The sequence below is a fragment of the Arvicanthis niloticus genome, chromosome 10, assembly GCF_011762505.2.
Source record: "Arvicanthis niloticus isolate mArvNil1 chromosome 10, mArvNil1.pat.X, whole genome shotgun sequence".
Classification (NCBI taxonomy): Eukaryota; Metazoa; Chordata; class Mammalia; order Rodentia; family Muridae; genus Arvicanthis; species Arvicanthis niloticus.
In genome coordinates, this window is record NC_047667.1 from 46,591,288 (window position 1) to 46,612,744 (window position 21,457).

Here is a 21,457-nt window from a genome sequence, read left to right on the forward strand (position 1 = left end):
CTTCTTTTATTTCTTGTAGCAAAATATCTGCCAAAAGCAACTCGAGGAAGAAAGGGTCTATTTTGTCTCACAGTTTGGGACAATATAGTTCCTCATAGCTGTGTAGGTGTGGGGTCGGGGCTGTGAAGTGCTGGTGACATTAAATCTGCAGTCAGGAAGCAGAGTAAGAGGAATTCTGGTGCTTGATTTCTTTTTTTGTTCCAGTCCTAGAACTTATCCCATGGGATGGTACCATTCACGTTCAGGGTGGGTCTTCCCTTTTTGGAACCCCCTTCATAGATAACCCCAGAAGTGCATTTGCATGGTGATTTTAAAACCAATCAAATTAACCATCAAGATTAACCATCCAGGCCTTAAGTACCTTCCTTTTTTATAAGTGTGTGTCTGGCAGGGAGGGATAAGATTTAAGCCCCTTTCCATGCTTGCCATTTCTTGTTCCAGGGCCATTCAAGAAGCAAAAGATTGTTTATTCCACACCTTCATGATTATGGACAATGCAACAAGCACTTGTAGTGGCTGACTTTCAGGTGTCCACTGGCTGCTCTTTGCGGTCTTGTATTTATATTCTTGTTCTGGCTTTTCCCACGTTAAATTGGTCTAGTGTATATATTAGAATATTACAGAAATGATGGCAAGGGCAGTTACAAAAGACATTGTGACTCTCAACTTCTTCTCCGGAGAAAGGAGAAGTTCACTCTAGAGTAAGCTACCATCATATTGTGAAGAAAGTCAACTAACCCATGGGGGAAAACTGAGAATCAATGACTACTAATGGTACAAAAATACCTAATCCGGAAATAGACTCTTTCTAGTGGGTCTTCGGGTGACTTTGGACTCACCAAAATTTCATGAGGACCCTGAGGCAGACCACACCTATAATCCATATTTTGAAGTCTCAACAGTGCCACAGGAAGTATTAGACAACAAATGATGGCTGCTTTAATCACAAGCTTTGGGCTAAGTTTTGCATATAAGTAGGTAAAAAGTGGAGATTTCATAAACTTCCACATCCTGCACACTGAATCACAGTTTTGCCAATACCAGTTGGCCAGAGAATTCCACCCAAGAAACATTTACATTTCTGTCTTATAGTAGGTGTCTAAAGTAGTAGGCATTCAAGATCCCTCCAGGTAGAAAACTTTGGGAGACAGAGAGACTATGAGTCAGATCACCAATAGCTGCCTGAGGTTCCTATTTTGTTGTGTTGATGACTAAGCAGGATTTGTTGATCATTCACAATCTGGTCCATCATTCAGCAACCACCTGCTGGAGAGAGAGAGAGAGAGAGAGAGAGAGAGAGAGAGAGAGAGAGAGAGAGAGAGAGAGAGAGAGAGGAATTGATTATGCTTTCAGATACCAGGTGATTTTGTCCAGAACTGGTCAGCATGCTTAGAATCAATGGCCATTACTGGAATGTCGACAGCAGTTAGCAGGACATAAATCCAGGCCAGTCAAGTTAGAAGTTTATATGGAATACCAACATGAGCCATTGCTATGAAATGTGAAACCTGATCTGTGTTTGACTGCTGTGCCTGGCCTGGCAGGTGCCTTTCTTCTGCCCATGTTTTACCTAAGCCACAGGGGAGACATGCTCCAGGCTTTGAGACAGTCTATGATTGAAGTCAACATGGTCTCTTGGGCAGTGCTCTCTGTACTATGCGGATGCTTAGATCCTGCATGGTCAGTCAGAAACAGAGAGCCCATGTTACAAAGACTGATCCAAGCCCCTTGAGTAGCTGAACTCATTTTTAGTACAAGAAGGTCAGCATTTGATGAGGAAGGAATAGATACTGGACACTTTCTGGACATATTTCTTAGATTTTTTTTTCTCAAAGATGAAGTGTTACAAGTTGACCTTAGAAACTGCTGGACATCAGAGAGTATACAGGTGAACAACAGGAGTGAACAGATGCAAACAAAACAAAACAACCAAACACAAACAAACAAACCATACATACTGGTTCTCTGATGTTGCCCAGTCAGGTGCCCTTCCCTTGGATCATTGATTATGTCTTTGGTGCCCCCGTCTCTGGGCCCTCTAGAACTGGTAAGGTTGAAAGCATTTGACAACATGAACCCAGATGTGCTATGTACTTCAGCTAAGCCTCTGGGACTCACCACTGCTCTATGTGCCTCTGTTATGATGTGCCCTCTTCATTTCCTATCACAACAATACTTCTCCTTCTCTCCAGCTATATGAAAAATTTCCCTAAGATAAGGCTGTTGTGGGATAACACAGAGCTGTACAACTGGTTAATCAAATTAATTGGACCGACTCACGAGCTAACATGTGTTAAATCACAGGGTTGGTATGTTGGGTTTATGATAAGGTGCATTCTGACAGAGAAAATGTGGTTATGACTGCAGGAAAACTGGTACATCTTAGCTCAAGTGCAATTTGACCCTTCCTCAGCCCACAGCTTAAAACATGCTTTAAGAACTGGTTAAATGGAGAAGAGCACTGTACTAGGCTCACGGTGCCCAATGCAGTAGTTCTAACCTTCTGGATGAACTCACCCTGTGTTTGGTGCATGGCTCCAAAAGGAAATTGCCTTACTGTGCTATAACTGCCTGGTGCCACAGGTGAGAACTTGACAGCAGAGGCTGTGTCTGGTTCTTCGTGTTTCACGTGTCTCATAGGCTCCACCAGTGACCACAAAAGTAAATCATCTCACACATCCACATGCTTATATGCCCTATGTAGGTGTACTCTGAATGAATGTCTATAAAGATAAACAGCTGATGTGGAGATTGAAGATAGGTTGTTCAGGGAAGAGGAAGTAAGAGAGACAAGTCATAGAGAAAGAAGGACATATATTCTGTTAAAAGCTTATATGGATGCACAAATAAATTGGGGGAGGGGAATGATGATGGCTGTATGCTTAGTCAAAGCAAGCTAAATAGGTTTTTAGAATGGCTACAAACAAAACCACTCTGTGTACCTGTGGTATCTGCATAGTTAGATAAATGAGCAAAGAGAAGGGAGGGTATACATTGCTGGTATTATGAGACACCACCCAGCTGAGCACTGCCCCCAACAGTTACTGGGAAAGGTGGCCTAGGAATCCCCTTCAGCCATAAGAAATTTCTTTGCCCAAAGTTGTGCCCACCCACTCCCTGGTGGCAGCTCACATGCAAAGACGGATGCACATGGGGTCCACAGGTCTGGGCTTCCTCCCAAAGTAATGTCACCTTTATAATTTAAGAATATCAAGTGGAGAAATTTGAAACATGATAAACATAGTTGAATGAACCAACTATATTTTCTATATTTTTATATATATTTATATATATATAAAATATATATATATTATATATATTTCTATATATCTATAATTATAATTTCTATATTTTGTTAGAGAGGTGAGTAATAACGTAGCACGTTGCAAGTATTTGGAGCTAAGTGAACAGAAGAGGTTTTTGCCAACACATTCAATAACATTAGTATTGGTTGGTTCAAAAAAAGACTAGCTCTCCAAGAGTGAAGTCAGCACCACACACAGAGAACAACAGGTTGGCAAAACTAGGAGAGGGATTTTAATTCCATGGAAAAAAGAAATTGCTTAATATTAGAGCCTAGCTGCTCCTCCAGTAAAGTGAGTGAAAATTCTGGATGGATACAGATTTACTCTCAAATTAGCTGCAGTTCTTCCTTTTGGTGAGCAGCTAGATTCTAATAGGAAGAGGAAAATTGTTCCGCGCCCCTTTTTGAGTCCCCTTCGCCCGCGAGAGAGACACGTGAGGCAGTGTTTGGGTGGTTACTACAAAGAGGCTTTATTCTTGTATCAGCAGAAGCGGAAAGACCCAAAGCCCGGGAAAGGCACTGTTATATGTACCCTAGAGTGGCGTGTTCACTTCTGATTGGCTGTTCACTCATCACCCCATATTATGCCCCGGGGATGGGCAGTGACTTTGGCGCGCTTTTGCCTTTTGCACCTGCGCAGTTAGTTGTTTACTTGTGGGAGCACAGGATGTCTTTGCCATCTTGTAATGGCGAATGTTGTCACGCTCATTGTGGCTCCCTACAGAAAATAACTGTATAATATAATATAAATATAACTGGCATGTATATGATCTGTAACCTCTGTCTCCACTACAAGCAAACCCACTGATATACTAATGAGTGCAGCCCCAGAGTACCTGTAGCCCCACTCTCCAGGCAGCCAGAATATTCACCAGAGATGCAACTGACTCTTCTAGGACCAGATGATCTTTATACTTCCTACCCCTCTGGGGTTCCAGGAAGGCCTCCTGGGAAGGAGTATTCATGCAGGGACAATTTAGATAGGAAACCTAGGCCTTAGCAGAACACTTGTTGCTTCCTTCTTTACATCACAACCAATTTTTGCGAGTGCATCCTCTTTAGGCATCTATAAATGAGATCCCTAAGGCTTAGTGTCCCTTTTGGAGAAGGCATAGTTGCATTTGTGAGCAGGAAGTCCTTGAAGGCATAATTAATTGAGCCATCAACTGATCCTTAGAAACTGTGCAGGTAAAGCCCCATCCAAGTTCTGCACAGGGCCTCTGATTAAAAAGGGTGACAATACCCTTATACAGAAACTTCCACTTGGAGTAGATAGCCATGCTTTAGGGTGACGGTGTTTTTATCAAGACAGGGTTATTCTGCATCCATTTATTCATTATTTATTGAGCGTTCTTGTGTTAGTATTGTACTTGGACAGGATCCAAATAAAGCAGGAGGAGGACAAAGATTCTGGCCTTGAGGACAGTCCAGAAGGTCTTCGAGAATTCGAAGTGAAAAGTTAAACAGATAAAGAGACTCTGATAAATGGCACTTTCATCATGAAGGAGTACTCAACATGCTGAAGACATTAAGGGGATAAAGGGGACTCCTGTTTGCAGAAGGAGTTCATTGAGAGGCTTCCTGGAGGAAGTGGCAAACGTTTACTGCAATCAGATTAAGTATTTGCACCACCACTTTTAAAGTTGTTGAACTGGTGATATAAAATATATTTCTGGATTTATAATGATTCCTCAGGTTTACCTCATCTATTTATCTTTTTTTTCAAAAAGTTGTGAAATGTAAGAAAAAGATATAATAAAATACATAAATGAAACTATGGAGGGAAACCCATCACTTAAGCAACAATTCCCTGTCTTGCAGAGAGCTACATGGTTGGCCTCTAAATTCACTTAAAAGGAAAAAGATAGGGAAACTGATATTCTCATCTTAAAGCTACGTGTTCCTTCCTGTTGCAGGTATCTGCATCAACCCATTGCCCAGAGGTCAGATCTCATCTGGAGTTAGACTCACAGAGCACGTGGTCAAGAGAAACCGTCACTGAGGACGACATCACGAGGTACTGTGTGCTGTGGATCTTTTCCTACCCATCATGCCACTGGCCACTTTAAGGCTTTCAGTAGGAATTGCATATTCCCCGGGACCCGAGACCTTTTGTCACTGAAACAGCAGCCTTGGGGATGCTCTCCATGAAATGAGTTGGCCAACAGCGTCAGCTCCTCTGGGCTTCACACGGTCCCTGAAATCACTCGAGAAACCAGGTACTAAGATTTTTGGCTACTCATAAAATTGTTCTGAAATGCATTTCATGATGTAGTTGGTAATAAAAATGTCTTAGTGAGCTCGGTCCCTCTAAGAAGCTAGACTTGATTCTCAGCCCAGCATGCTGAGGTGTACCAGGCCTGCATGAATCAATGCTAAATTATTCACCAGCCTGACTCTAAAAATTCCAGAGTTCCAAAGCCCCTAATAAAGTATTATGAAAAAATATCCATCTCTTTATCTCTATCCATAACTATTTATATGGCTGGAGGAAAACCTGTCGTTTTATTTCTTTTAATTTAAAAGCTTTCCTAATTCCTTTTTCCTACCACATATATATGTCTGAAAAAATTTGGGTTTGAAATAATAACCTCTAAAAAATGGTCCACAGGAAAGGCTCTGAGGATTCTGAGTTGACAGACACAATGAATATTTTACTCCTTCGAATACTTGCACTGGCACTCAAACCTTATTCACTGAATGGAGAAGTTTTCCAACGATGTGTCTGTTTTGTTTTTTGTTTCTTGCTTTTTTTTTATTGTGAAAAGCAATGATGATATTATACCCACCAGCCTTCTCTTGCTATTTGTTTATACAGTTCTAAAGTTTGTTCAGGAAAAACTCATTTTCTTCCTGCGCCTCACCTTGTACTTGCCGTGTACTCAGTACGTCTTGCAGCTCTCTGCAGACACAATATTCTGAAGCTCCACTGGAAAATCTGCCCAGAATGTTCTCAGCAGCATCCTGCCTCAGCTGGGGGACACATAACCACAAAGTACCCCTTGACCATTTTCTTTCTTAATTCTTTGAACATTCCAAGTCTCCAGAGACTTTATCATATTAAGTGGGGTACCAGCCATTCATATTTCAGGGTGGGTTGGTGAGTTTGATGGTTCAAGGCTACCAGCTGAGTGAGATAGATGTGTCTGAAACCATGAGGAGTTAGAATAGGTTGGACCAGCTAGGCAGTAGTGAGGGTACCTGTCGCAAAAGCATCCTATATTTAGATGGACTTACTCACCTGCACTCTACTCAGAGAAAACAGTTCTATATATGGAAAATTAGTGTCAAACCACTTGCACTGGGGAAAGACTAAAACTCCCATACAAAAGACTTCCTAAATAAAAGGACTTGATTTGTGAACCAACTTCTAAGGGTTCAACAGAAGATCTGGAGTCTCTTCTCTACATAGATACTAAAATAGATGACTTAAAAATATTTCTTTAGATATGAGGAAACCCTTAACATGGTAAGAGTGCCCTATATCTCCAACCAGCCCTGCTATCTGAGGCTTTTGCTCAAAGGATTAAAAGGATTTAAGAGAGGCTCCAGGTTCATGAATGAGAAGCTAAGTGGTAAAAGAAGTACATTGCCTAAGATGAGCATCAGAAATAGACAATACTGAAGACAAGTGTCACCATCACATTTGGAAACAGCATCATTCCAGTGTCTAGCGCCCTGGCCTCAGTGTTACCCTTGGAAATGATGCAGAGACTGAAGCAAAGGATTTTCCTGGACTCTAGATGAGTCTGCTATTTAACAAGGACCCAAAGGATGAAGCCAGATTTCATGAGCACAATATCCACACCAGGATTCTGATCCATCTCAGTCTGAGGCTGGTTGAAGCTCCTAGTCCTAAGGAAAGGCAAATCAAGATGAAATGGAGAAGATCCCAAAAGGCAGAAAACAGGGGCCCAGGACAGGGATGGGGAGTTCTGCTGGGTCTCCTGATGGTAGAACATCTCAGAAATCTGCAGGAATTGATTCAGAGGTAATTCTCAGCATCACTATTTTCTGACAGTTATATCTGAAAACCACCCCCAGGCATACAATCCAGCTCATCTTTCCCTGCCAAGCCTTGTCACATGTGCATGGTGGACCTCTCCAGAGAACGTGGCTTATGTAGATTAACTCTCTCTCCTACACACTTATAAATCTCTTTTGCAAATGCTGCTTGGTATAGACTTGCAGAAGTTACCAAACAGAAAGGAAGCCAGGTGACCCCATGGCTCTTTGGCAATTTAGACCAAGGCAAGCTCACCAGGCTGGGTCAAGCTGCCTGGATCAACGTGCTTCTTTCTTACTCTCGGTCCCCATGCATCTGCAAGCAGCTTATTTTAAGAGCTGATTAGATGAGCCCTTAATAACATTAGAACTTAAATGGCCCCAGATAGACTTTCAGCTTCTTGCCAAATTGAGACAAATGTGATATTTGGGGCACTGAGCTCCCAGCTTTGTGGTTGCTCTGGACTACAGACAGGTTCTGAAGCATTTTGCTTCTCCTCTGATGCACTGCAGCCTACAAGTGGGTTTGTTTGCATCTTTCAGGACCCTTTCATCTCTAAGGGGCTAGTATTCTATGTCCATGGTCTTGATGATCCTATATTTTTGAGGAAAGTTAGGTTGGTGATGAGGAACCCAAAGAGAGTTCTATATTTTTAATTTCCACAGTCTAAAGGAAATGCTCTCAGTGCCCCTCCATAACTTCTAGGAACTTTGAGTTTAAGAAATAACCTTTCTTGAGCAGCTACTACTTTAAGTCATTTAGTTCAACATTGATGTCAGTAATAGCATAGTTTGGGTGGCAACAACAGAAAATGATAAGCTGCATGCTTTTCTGTTGTCTAAATATATTTAGTGTCCTCTGTAAGTCAAGGGTTGATTCATTTTCAGGAAAAACAAATGCATTGATCAAATAAACACATATAGCTTCCCAATTTAATACTCTTCAGTAATTTGGGGGAGGGAGGTAAAAACAGAGTGGGAAAAGAGAAGAAAGTCAAAAGTGAACATAAAACAAATGTCTGGTATTGAGGTAAACGTATTACAAACAAACAAAACAGGGGGTGGGGCATGTATTCCCTTTTGTCTATTCTCACACCAGACTTGGCATTCCTGGAACACAGTGAAACTCTAACTCAAGCTTTTTTATGCTGGATACAGATGGCCATACAACTGTCCCCAAGTTTAAGCTTCCTTGGAAATCCACAAGTGCAGCCTACAGCACAGCTTTCATCTTTTCAGAGGAAAGCAAACTTTGAGTTCACCCTTGCACTGGGGTAAGGAATCTCCTGCTGAGGTGTTTCTCTGAGCAGAACCAAGGAGCCCTGGGAGACAGCAAGGAAAAGAAGAGGAAGCTGAGGCCTGGGTAGTATGATGGATAAACCTGTCCTCTCATTGTGGCCCCACAAGTTCCCAGTTTACCCCAACCTTCACTCCCAGATCATTGGGTGGTTTCTGGTTCATTTCAACTGTGGCCAGAACCAGACATCAGAGATGAGTAGGCATGACTTACTTTAGCTGTGGGGATTGCAGAAGCTCAGTAGAGGTCAGCAATCATGTTTGATTCTATATCAAACTCCAGTCAGTATGGGCTCAAAGGCTATTTGATGTGGAGGACAACAAAAGAAATGTCAGGGGTCTCAGCCCCTGTGTTCAGCCCTGCACCTCTGAGAAGTTAATCACTCATCCAATTGTGATGCACTTTCATGGAAAGCACATTGCCTGGAAGGTCACTTTCTCATTACAGTGCTTTGCTAGTGTTGTGTTTTCTCTCAACATCTATGGCTGTGAAAACTCAGTGCTGTTAGGAGGATGCCTGACAGCCATCCTCTCCTGCCAAACCTTAGGCTATATACAAAGACTTCGTTTCATCTCATCCTCTCTTCCATCCCTTGCTTTGTCCTGTGTCTTTGTATATAAAAAAATGCACCCCTCCTTCTTGCCAAAGCTCACTCTCCCCCCAGTCCCTGCCTTATTTCTCTCCCCCAAAGTCTGATCCATCCACTGTCTGTGCCAGTGTCTCTTTTCTTATTTATATTTTATTCTCTGCAAGCCTTTCCCCTTTCTGTTTAGAAAAGACTTGTTTCCATTTAGACAAATAGAAGCAGCTTTCTCTTGCTCCACTGAACCTCTGTTGCCTTCTCTTATTCTAAGCTCTGTAGAAGAAGGTTCTACATTTACATATCACATTACTTTAATCCTGTGGGCAAAAAGAGGTGGCCTACCTGCCTGCACAGTGAAGCCATTGTGACTTAGCAGAAATACATGTAGTAAATAGCATGTGCCATGACCAGTGTGCATTCTGATCATAGGCAGGGTAGAGTTATAAGGAAATCAAGGATGCCTAGCCTCTGCCCCAAATGATCAAGTATGGGGACAAATAGAGAGGTAGCGCTAAATACAGTGGAGAGGTGCGCTGAGAATCACCAGCTGCGTCTTCTAGACAGGAGCCAAGCAAGTTGGACAGGAGTGGTCTAGACACATGAGGGGAAAAAAGCAAAAGAAAGAGTGGATTCGTTTAGGTGGAAGGAACGGCATGGGAAAAGGAAGTAAGGTCCAAGAAACATGTAGTGGGTTCTGTGCCCACTGGGGTATTGAGGGTACAGACAGTATGTGACACACAAGGAACTTTAACTCTTTGTTGAAAGTAGGGGAAATGGAGGGTTCAGCGCTAAGGCATAGCAAAATCAAATTGCTTTTTTTTGAAAGATCACTGCAGAGCAGCAATGTGAGGGGAAATAGGAAGCTGATCTAACAGTTCAGATCAGGGGCACGGGGTAGGACCTGAACCCAACCCAGCACTGTACATGAATGAGGGATCCAGACCCACCTCCTCCAGCCTCCAGAACTACACAGGGATAGATGATGTCTCCTCTGTCCTGAAACCCCAGAGCACGTGTCGTGCTATTCTTATGGAGCTCGCTTGATGTGTACTGCACTTATTGTTCATTTCTGTAATGTTTCTGATCAAATTGTATCATTCTCTTCCCCTTTTCAAATTACAGTACCTTGCTCACCGTGAGCACTGAAAGAAAGGTTATTTAGTTGAATTGAATTTTCAAGAGCTTCAAACCATGAATAATTGAGGAATCAGCCATGTATAAGTGCTCATCATTTACATAATTGTGTAAACAAGCTGATAAAAAATTTTTATTTTCCCCACTACTTTTATTATCCCGGAATGCCTAACTTCGCAGCTCTCCAGGTTTCGGGGAAATAATTCTTAAAAATATGTTCTGTAAGCCACACAGTTTGCATCTCTCTGGGAAAGGGAAGCGGCTGAAGGGAGGGAACATATGATTACATTAGCTAAACATAAAGCCATGTACAAACACTGAGAACAGACAGAATCACAGTGTGTACTGAATGCTGGGAGCCACGAACAGAGTCCCGAAGGTCAATGTGCAGATACAAATTGATTAAGCTAAGTACTTACTGAAATTGCCTTGCAACATACAGATGAAAATTGATCAAAATCAGGAATAGTTTCTATGTTGGGAAAGCTCATGTAAAATTATCCTTTGGCATGTATGTCATCAAAGCTAGTTTAAATTATCCATGTTTTGCCCCAGATGAAAATATCTATGCTGTAGTTTCAAAAATAGGTTGTAAGGAGTAAACTGGTACTTACAGTTTTATGACTGAGTTCCTTTATGTGTAAACTCTGTCACCCTTCTGTCTAACCCCTGCCACGTGCTCTCTCTCATCTCTCCATCTTTCGTCTCTCCATCTCTATATGCCAAACCAAAGCCAGCATTGTGTGGTACCCACATTGTCACTCAAATGCATGCTCTAGCTTCCTCCAGGAAACAGAAATCAGACATCTCCCAAGTCTGGCCCACATCTAGCATGTGTACAATGGCTGAGTATGACTGGCCTGTGGCATGTGGGCAACAGGGAAGAGGAGGGGAACATGGTGGAGTGGATTAGATAAAGTGAAAGGTTAAGATTGATGAGGAGAGTTGGGAGACAAGGGTAAAAGATGCAGCAAGTCCTTGGAGTAAATTTGAATGGAATATAAAGGTTTGGACTTTGGATCACAGAATGGAGTGCAGATCATGCTTCCTGTCTTTTGGAGAGCTTAGGATTTGGTTAAGAGAGCAATTCTAAACTCATAAGGCAGACAGACCGTGACAGTTCTTGGCAGAATATTCAGTACTGTCTATACTTCTGTATACTTCTGTTTGGAAGCCCAAACAGGACAAGTATCAGGAGATGCTTGGAGCTGATGACCAAAGAAAACTTCATAACAGATTGTGCCATCAAACTGAGCCTTGAATGCATAGGGATCTGCACTCAGGATGGGTATGTGCGGCTAGCACTCGGGGCTTTGGAGGAGTAGGTCAGGAGAAACTAAAGAGGAAGAAGGGAAAGGGAACAGGGAAAAAAAGGCAGGCTGTGGTGATGGTGTGGTGATTTCAGAGTAACTGACATAGCTGCTTTTTTGTCTCCATGAACACCTGTGCCAACCCTCGGCCAAAGACCAATGCTGAAGGCAATGCCTCTGTGATCCTTGTCATCTCTGTGGCATTAGCCCAGAACTGGCCTGTTCAGTTTCATTGATGATGTAGTAAGGCAGCCCTTCCTCAATCTGCTTAAGTAGGGAGTTTCTTGCCCTGGTAACCCCACACCTTAAAGACTGAAATAAAAAAGATCATTTCTGACACATAGTAATTGCACATATTTATGAAATGCAGAATAACATTTCGCCTCATATAAGCACTATGTAGTGATCAGGGTAATTGGTGTACCTATCACTTCAGTCATTTATCATTTTTTTGTCTTGGGAGTGTTCAAAATCCTTCTTCTAGCAGTTTTGAGACATTTAATTAATGTTTGTGAACCATAGTCATCTTACTATGCTTCCGACCATTAGGAATTCTCCTTCTCATCTAACTGCACCCTGAACTTGTCAGCATCCTCTCAAAATCTGCCTCCTACACATCATTCCTGGATGCCAGAAAGCGCTATTCTGTGTTCCACAGTGACATCAACCTTTCAGCCTCTACTCATAAGTGAGATGTGGTCCTTGTCCTTCTGTGTTCAACTTATTACACGTAACACCACCAGACTGTAGCTGACACCTGACTTCTCTAGAAGTTAGATATAAAGACCCCATAGAAGATCCTCAACAAGGTTTTTCAGTTGAAGGATCTGGAATCCTTTGCACTGATTGGAGAGGTGAGTAAATCAAGGACAATGCACTAGATGGATTTCAAGATAATTCTATGGCCTCCTGAAGTGTATTGTAATTGATGTTGTGAAACATTCCTGCCCTGAAAATTAACCACCATGCCACCCTCAGCCCCACCTAGATTTTTAGAAAACAAATCATACTGCTTCCACAACATTTCCTGAAACTCTGCCATACATTCTTGTCAAGGGGGACCCTGCCAGGTTCTTCTTTCAAAGAAAGTATACCCCAAGATACTTGTTTATCCATGCTGAAATGATAATAATTTTAGTAGATATTTTTCTATTGTCTAAGAGCCACTGGAAGAGGATAATAGACAAGGAGATGGAGAAATGATGATGGAAGAGGGGGAAATGAATTCAGGACATAGTATTCCTCCAGAAAAGGCAGAGCTAAGGGTAAGTGATATGCATGAATAGATTTGGTGGCTGGTCTAGATAGCTCTACCAGTAGAAAATACAGTCGGTGGGGGTGGGGGTAGAGGATGAAGGTAAGGAGAGGGGGAGAAAAGCTCCTTGAGCATCCAAGATTGAGTTTAACATTACTGTTGACCATGTTCACAGGCCACCCGAGAAGGCTTAGCATCACTTCAGCCAGCAGCCAGGAGGCGGAGTGCAGAACAGGCTTTGCCAAGCCGTGGGCTGACTCACGCTTGCTGCAGAAAAGTCAGACACAGCCACAGAAACACCACAGAAAGTTTTCATCGGACCTAGAGAGGAAAGCTCCCAGAGATCTCTGCCACAACTGTGGCCACGGGCCAAGGAATAGCTGCAGTCTCCTGCTGAGTCAGCAGAGAGCCCTAAAGTCAGAAAATGATTTAAGAGCTGTAATGATGAGAACTCTGATAATCTGCTTCCAGAATTCAGGCACATCGAGTGTTCAGTCTAGAACTTTAAGAATCATTTCAGTGCAGGGAGAATTTAGGGCCCCTAGAAGTTACAGTTTGTGAGTATTTTGCCTGTACTAAGTGCTGTTCGGGTTACTCTTCAGTCACTCCTTTTACCTCCCAGTAACCAATAGTAGCGGGCACTGTTATTATCTCCATTTTACAGCTTAGAAAACCAAGGTCTAGAAAAGTCTTAATAAATAATTTGCTTAAACCAGAGGATGGCAGATCAGAGAATTAGACCCCAGAAGTGTCAGTTCAGAGTTCTTTCATATAAACACTGCCCTGAATAATCATATAGTCAGGCACAAACATGGCAAGTAGGCTGTTCTTTGTCATCTGAGTCTTGTCACAGTCAGCTTAATATATATATATATATATATATATATATATATAATTTCTGTTAAGGGAGTGGCCATGACAGAGCTGCTGGGAAACAGGCTCTGGTTCCTCATGGGAGTGAAAATCTGTTCTAGAAAGGAAGCAGGACATTGTATCACAGTACCCTAACCCCTTAATCAAGGATTAGCACTGGATATAATGGAGCCACCGTAACTGAAGAATGATAAATATCAAAATAATGACCTGAGGAGGGAAGAGTACATGTATTCATCTTTAGGAGGTAACAGAATGATAGAGTGTATTGATGAGAGTTTCATGTGATCAATGCAACAAAAATTGATGGTGAGTGCGAGGATACAGGAACAGTAGTGATGTATGTGCTCATTCAGTAAGCTGTGCTCACTGAATGCTAACTCTGACCACATGCTAAGTGCTCCTGGAAGGAAATGAGAGCTAGTCCATCAGTAGCTTACAACTAAACGAGCAAAAAACAGCACACCATACCAGAACACCAGAAAAAGGATGGCCCTGACTGCTCTGATGAAGACACTGAAGGTCCATCAAGGAGGCCCACAGGTAAAGGTATTTGTTACCAAGTCTGACAGTCTGAGTTCAGTTGCTCCCATCGGTATAGTGTAAGGGGAGAACTGACTCCATCCTGGGGTATGCATTCATCCCTTAGCTCTCTACCAACGTGATTTTGAAAAATGAAAGAAGACATTGGAGGTTAGGTATCTTTGAGTCAGGCCACTGCAAAAGAGGCCTGCCTGTTCAGATGAGTTGTCTTGAAGACGAGCATCATTGCTGTTTGGTGTGGAAGGAGAACTAAGAGTAGAGGAGTGAGCTGCAAATAAGAGTAGCAGTGGAGATGGTGGAATTACTGAGGAAAGTGGCTGATCTTCTGCAGTTAACATTATCATGGGTCATTTGATGAAGGAAAGGAAAGGACTTCTAACACTAATGGAGATGTTGGGGTGCATGTCTAGTGTATAATGGGAATGCCTGGAGCTTTATCAAAGGTGGCCAGGGTCTTACATCGGAGAGGGGGTGGATAAAGATGTTGAAATTGTTATGGGAGCAATTATGATTGTAACTGAGGTAATAATAAAGATAATGGACCTGTAATTGAAAAGCTGGTGGCTGTAAAGGAGATGGTGAGGGCAACTGAAATGTAGAGGGGGCCGATAAGAGAGGTAATGGTGGCTGTGTGAAAGGTAATGGAGTTCTAATGTAGATGGCGCTAAAAGGTAATGGAGTTGTAATGATGAGTACGGAGGTGGGCAAGCGATGACCATCTTAATGGAAATAAGAGGGATGTGTGATGCAGGTGAGAATGGTATGCAGAGCATTCATCACCACGGCTGAAGCTGTGGGTGACTAGGAAAATAATGACCAGCTACACCCCCAAATCCTCATTAGACCAGGAGTTCTAATGGACCCTGGACAAAGATAATGATCTTAATGGAAACACGGATGGCTACCTGAATATCAAGAGCTTGTGATGGCATTTGCAGCGAGAGTGGGACAGAGCAACAGGAAATGAGGCTTGAGGGAGAATGCACGTGGACCCTCAGGAAGGTCTCATGCATGAGGTGAGGTGTCTGAGAGAGTTTACTAGGCACAGCCCCGTGGGCCCAGCTTCACATAGCTGCTCTTGCTTATACCAGCATGTAATATGCACAAAGCTGGTCCACAATGTACAGACCTGGCTGAAACATCAACTCGAGTTTACAATTTAAACTTTGCTGTTAACATAGGAATGATAACACACTGGCTCACATATAGTACTTCTGTGAGCAGATGAGTAAACCAGTCTGGAAATTGTGTGAGTTTTCTGGAAACGTGAATGAATGAAGCAGCTGACTATCTGTATCTATCTTATCTCTCTCCATATATATTTTTCTGTCTTTTATTTATTAATCATTTATCTATCACATATCTATTAATCCATCATCTATCCATTCATAGGCACACATGCAAGTACCTGTACACATGTGCACTACTAACTCCCTCTAGGTGGAAAAGCGGCTTCTCATTTCTCTGGGGCTCAGTGCTTGTCTCTAAGTTCTTTGATGAGGAAGAGCATCTGTGCCAGCTTGTGCTGTTCTTCCGTTTTGAGCTTTGGGAAGAAACTAGGGAACTACCAATACTGCCTGTACTGCTGTGGAGAGAAGCCTGGGGAAGTGACCAAAGGTCAACCGGCTACACATAAATGACCCCAGAGCATACCAGGCATCCAGAAGGCAGGACCAAGATACAGGCTTACTAAGGAATCAGAGACAGTTAAATGGATTCATCACCTACCTGAGGAGATGTGCAAGGGATCCAGATGTTTTCTGCCTCTGGAACCAACAGCATCAAATGAGAAAGATACTAAAAACACCCAGACTCCTAGGTCCAGTCTCATTGGGAGAAGACTAATTCTGTATTTTTAAAACTTGATATGAAACGTTACTGTTTTTCTACAAAGGGTCAACCTATATTCCTTATGAGGTTAGAGAAGTGGTGAGGAAAGCATATTTCCTGGCATCAAATCTCACTCTTGAGTGACTCTCCCAAACAGCACGATTTGAGTATCCTCTGCCTGCCTGCCCCTCCCCCTTAGCCTGCATACAGGGTCCTCTGCTCAGTGAGGAATCACACAACTGGCTTAAGCAATCTTCCCGCAGCAAACAATTTTAAGAATGCCAAATGGTAAATGTTAGCACAGGAACCCTACTTTTTCCAGAATGAAAGAGCAGAACAGTACAGGAATTTAAATCTTTGTCATGGGCGTAGGAAGGAAAATGTCCAAACAGAGATTCAAATTACCTCTAATCGTGGGGATAAATGTGGATTATGGAAGAGAGGAGCTGGCACCTTCAGGATATATTTGAAAGTCTCTCCTTACCAGCCTTCAGATATACTGGTTTGCTCTTCCAGATACTCGGAGATTAAAAAGTGTCAAAACCATAGCAATATTCAATTTGTGTTTCAAGAAGTGCAGATCATTTCTGCCCTTAGTTGACACAGAGGTTGTACACACGTCTCAATCAAAGCTATTTAAAGGAGGGACTAATTGCTTAACAACGTATTAAAAAATAAAACTATGCTTCCCATTCCTGAATGAAACAATAAAATATTTTCAACAGCCATGTCCTAATCCTTCCTCATCCTCTAACCTCCTCTCTTCCCCACATCAGCAGCATACCAGAAGGTTCAAGTACAACGTCATAGTTACTTAAGGAGAAAATTTCAGGTCTTGTTGATGCTACTTTGCCTTAGAGAAGGCCAAAAATGTATCCTACTTCTCCACTGAGGATTAAGCAGTTCAAGTCTACCTGATCTACTTGGGAATCTCTCAAGAGAATGAGGTCACTTGTAGGATCCCTCCCACTTTGCCTATCATTTCTTTTATGGGATGTGGACCACACAGTCCTTCTTAAAACTTATTATTTTCTCAGTGATGCTGACCTATTGCTTAAGAATCAGAACCTTTCCCCTGAGCCATGTTGTCATTTGTTAGCTGCTAATTGCTCGTTAACCTCCCAGGTACCTCCTGGAAGCCAGGACCTCGCCTCTGTTTGTCAGAGTGGTTCACTGGGTCCCCCTTTAATAAAATTACAATGTCAGGAAACAAATCATTTATATCAAATACAACCCCATGGCTTCCGCTCATGTTAATCATTTCAGGCAGGTGCTATTAGGTAATTCAATCACTGGGCTACGCAAAGCTGCCACTGAATTAATGAAGAATGAACTCAAATTCTAAGAAGAGATTTTCTGAATAAATGACTCTGAATAAAAATGTGGGAGCCAGGCCTGTAATCACAACACACGGCAATAATATAAAATGCATGTTAAATATAGTCTGGTCCGTCTCAGTGAATAAAACTCTTTAGGAACCATAAGAGCATACTGTGGCCACCACTAACAATGTTCAGCATTCCACACCTTTTCTGTCACTTTCTAAAGAGCAACACAAGCTGAGGAAATCTTGAAAAGCTCACTTCAGCTTGGAATGTTGACTTATCCCCATGGTAAATCTTTCCTTTAAGAGAGCGTTTGGGTCTGCAGCCCCATTCAGACTCTGGAATTCTCTTAACTCTGTCTAGCCCACCTGCGTGTACCCCTGCCCCTGGGATGCTCTGCTCATAGCCACCAAGGAAGCTTTCTGAACTCCACATATGACCACACTACTTTGCTTGGCTTTCTCCAATCTCCTTCATACTCAATATCGTTCCTGTTCTAACAAATCACACACAATTTGGGATCAGACTTCTGCTTAACTTTCCAGCCCAATCTCATAACAGTCATTTAGTGGAGTACACACATTGGCTCACCAAATCCGGAGTAGCTGCCTTCTCTCACAGAACTATGCTCTGTTCCCTGCAGGAATGCCTGCTTGAACCTACTTCTCATCTGTAAAGGTTATCTCAAACATTGCCTCCCCTTCTCTGTCTCCTTCTCTACCCTATTCTTGGATTGAATTGGGGTTTTCCTCCATGATTCCTGAGCACCTGGGAGCAGAACTCCAGTATTGATCTGAGCACTTGGCACTGTAACCCTTAGAACATAAGTCTTTCTCTCCAAATATACTGACAGCTCCTTGAGAATGAGACAGCCTAACATTTACCCATACGTCATTGGTGCTGAGCATGTGGTACATGCATAATAAATGCATGATGAATGAGAGAGCCAGGGATGGAATATACAAAACCATGACTGAATAAATGAGAGAACTCAACAGCATGATTTATATGAATTCTAGGAGCCGCACGTCCATATATACTCAGTATAGATCTCAGCATATATCCTTTTTGTAACCAAAAATTCAGTTAAGGGAGACTTAGCCCAGAACAGCTGGGTCTCCAGACAGCTAGGGAAATCATCACAATATCTTTACCCTTATGCTCTTTCATGAATATAAATGATCCCACAGCTTGCATGGGTAGGGTTCTTCCCTGCATGGGGAAACCCGCTGTTAGCACTGACCCCATGGTGACCCTGGGCTGCTTTTCTGGATCCCAGGTTTCCAGCTTTCACAGCACTGTGGTCGCCTGGCATTTGTCATGCTGTGCTTCATCAGAGAGTTAATAAGGTTTGAGCTTTTAACAATGCGCTCGTCATGCTCACTTAACTTAACATCAAGCCTGCTCGGGCATCAGTTGGTTCTGTTCACTCAGTCTGGTAGTTTTGGCATCTAAAACTTTAGAATTTATCATCAAGGAATAATGTACATCTTGACCAAACACACTCTTATGCATAAATCCTTTCATCTAGCTCAAGTATTTCAGGTTTAGAGACAATGCTGCCATTGAGAAAGTGTGTGTATGTTAACTCATCTTGGTATCATAACACATGGCCACAGATCTGGGGACTGTAGACATTCAGTATTTTACAGTCTGTAGATCAGAACTTAGACGTGGGTCTAAGGCAAGGTGTTAGAGGGGTCACATTCCTTCTGGGGGCTCTAGGATAGACCTATTCCAGGGCTTCTCTCAGCTTCTATAGTTGCCCACATTCCTTGGCTTGGGCCCCTTCCTTCCTGTCCCAAGCCAGAATTGACTGATAGTCTTCTTTCCATTGCCATACTCTAACCTCTTATTCCTACATCTACTTTAGAGGGTTCATGTGACACATGAAAACTACCCAGCTAGTCCAGGATTACACTAATGCATCAACAGCTAACTAGTTACCTTAATTCCCCCTTTCCATAGAACATAGCATATTTGCAGATTCCAAGATATTACAGTGTGGGTATTTTGGGGGGCATCTCTCTCCCTATCAGTAATCTGTATGCCTCTGCACATATGAGAGGGGCCTTTTATTTAGCAACCGTGTTTCCAGTGTGAACTTTCTACCAGCAATGTGAAAGACACATAGAAGCTTGTTTGCAATATAAATACATACTCCATCCCAGATCTTCAGAATCAGACATTTCAGTGTCCTGGGGAATAGGTGTGTGTGTGTGTGTGTGTGTGTGTGTGTGTGTGTACTATAAGTTTAGGAAGGAGAAGAAAGGCCTTAGGCTTTACTAACAAACAATTGTTTTACCTAAAAGCAGGTGTACAATTGTGGAAGTACCTTATGGAAGGAATGACATAGATAGCATCTTTCTTCCTTGCCAGAGTTCTAAACAAACAGTTATAAGACAGCACATAGTTCAAGTTGGTAATATTGTTCCATCTTGATACATTACTTACTAATGTAAGCTTGCTTGTAGCTCTAACACCAAAGATCTAAGGAAGAAGTCTTTTTCTCAACCAGTGATGGCTCTCTTAGTGAAGGAAGTACACTCTACCATGTACCCTGCAGGCATGTGGAAGAATGTCTAATGTATCTGAGAACATATGCCAGCCCTCTGTAAACAGACTAGCTTCCAAAAGGAACCTGTACTATATACACTCCATTTCTCTTTCTCAACCCAAATTCAGACAGAGAGCCAAGGGATAGACTGGTGACAAGAGAATCACAATTGTCAGAGCTGAGTCTACATGGATGAAAAATACCAGGAGAAAGAATCCAGGGTTCTCCTGGTAAGTATCTCACAGGGAGTGGGGAGGAAAAAAAATATGGCACAAAGGGCAGCAGCTGACAGTCAATGATAAGGATATTGTGTGTTCTAGCAGGTCTGGTAACTCATCGAAATATCCTAAGAATTTGTTATGTAATATGAGTAACTAGATCCCACCCTATAGGTTTCAGTAAATATAAGGTAGCAACAAAACCAACCTGAAATCCCACAGCATGGACATAAGGAAAGGCAAACAGGAGTGAGAATAGGCATTTGTCTTTCTAGGCCTCTATCCCTCCATTTAAGGGAAAATAATTCTCAGAGAAATCACTATGTTTGATGAATATCCAGAGAATTACAAGTTCATATTTGAAAACTGTGACTTTGAGTGTCTTATTAAGATTTTAAAGTATTAAAATACACTTCTATATTTTGTGTTTACTTGGACGTCAACACCATAGCACACAGGTAGAAGTCAGAGAGCAACTTGTGGGAATTGGTACTTTCTTTCTGCCATGTGAATCATGGGACACAAATTCAGGTCATCAGGCTTGGAGGCAGGTACCTTTACCTGCCGGGCCATCTTTGCAGACCCATTTTTAAGCTCTCCGTGGTATACCAATTTTAGTGGAAACCTTGAGATTCACCCTTTCCAATTTATTTAAAATCTCCAGAGATATTCAATTCTTTCCAGAGGATGCTTCTACTTCTAAGTAGGTTCGCTCCTACTGAGAGAGCTCAGGGGTCTGTCACATGCTTCTCCCTTGACTGAAATGATTCTTTTACAGGAATATTTCTCCTAGAAGTGGGTACCAAATCTACATGTGTTGAAATTGTTGTACTTCTGATGATTGCCCACTACCCAGACCCTAAGTGCTTCTAGGTTCAAGATTGTATCTCACTCGTCCTATAGCTGTACTTGGTATCTGTTACTATACCTGGTTCTGAATGCCTTCCCATGTGTTTGTTTACTTAGGAAAGAATGAGAGTCATTGCCCCTCCCCCAACAAGTGATATCAATATATGCTTAAAGAGAAGGCAACTATTACCAAGAAATGATGCTAAGAGACAGCCCCTAAGTTCAGAATTGCAGTACCTTCTGGGAAGGAGAATCCATCATTCCTTTACTATGGGTCCCAGAGAGAAAAAGAACTCCCAGAAATTTGATGAGAAGTCTAGACCAGGAGTTAAAAGTATGTCTTCACAGTTGGCAGATAAAATTCTCCTTTGGAC

General features: G+C 42.3%; 1 protein-coding gene across 4 annotated transcripts in view; it reads left to right on the forward strand.

Moving 5' to 3' along the window:
• The window catches only part of Tnr (tenascin R), a 393,934-nt gene that overhangs the window by 198,196 nt on the left and 174,281 nt on the right, over positions 1-21,457 (forward strand). For 3 of the 4 annotated variants that reach the window (XM_076941446.1, XM_034512991.2, XM_076941447.1), the window contains one exon: positions 5,221-5,321. The gene's annotated coding sequence lies outside the window, so the exon portion shown is untranslated. Of the gene's footprint in view, positions 1-5,220; positions 5,524-21,457 lie in introns of all 4 variants that reach the window. The other variant, XM_034512993.2, reaches the window with a different exon arrangement.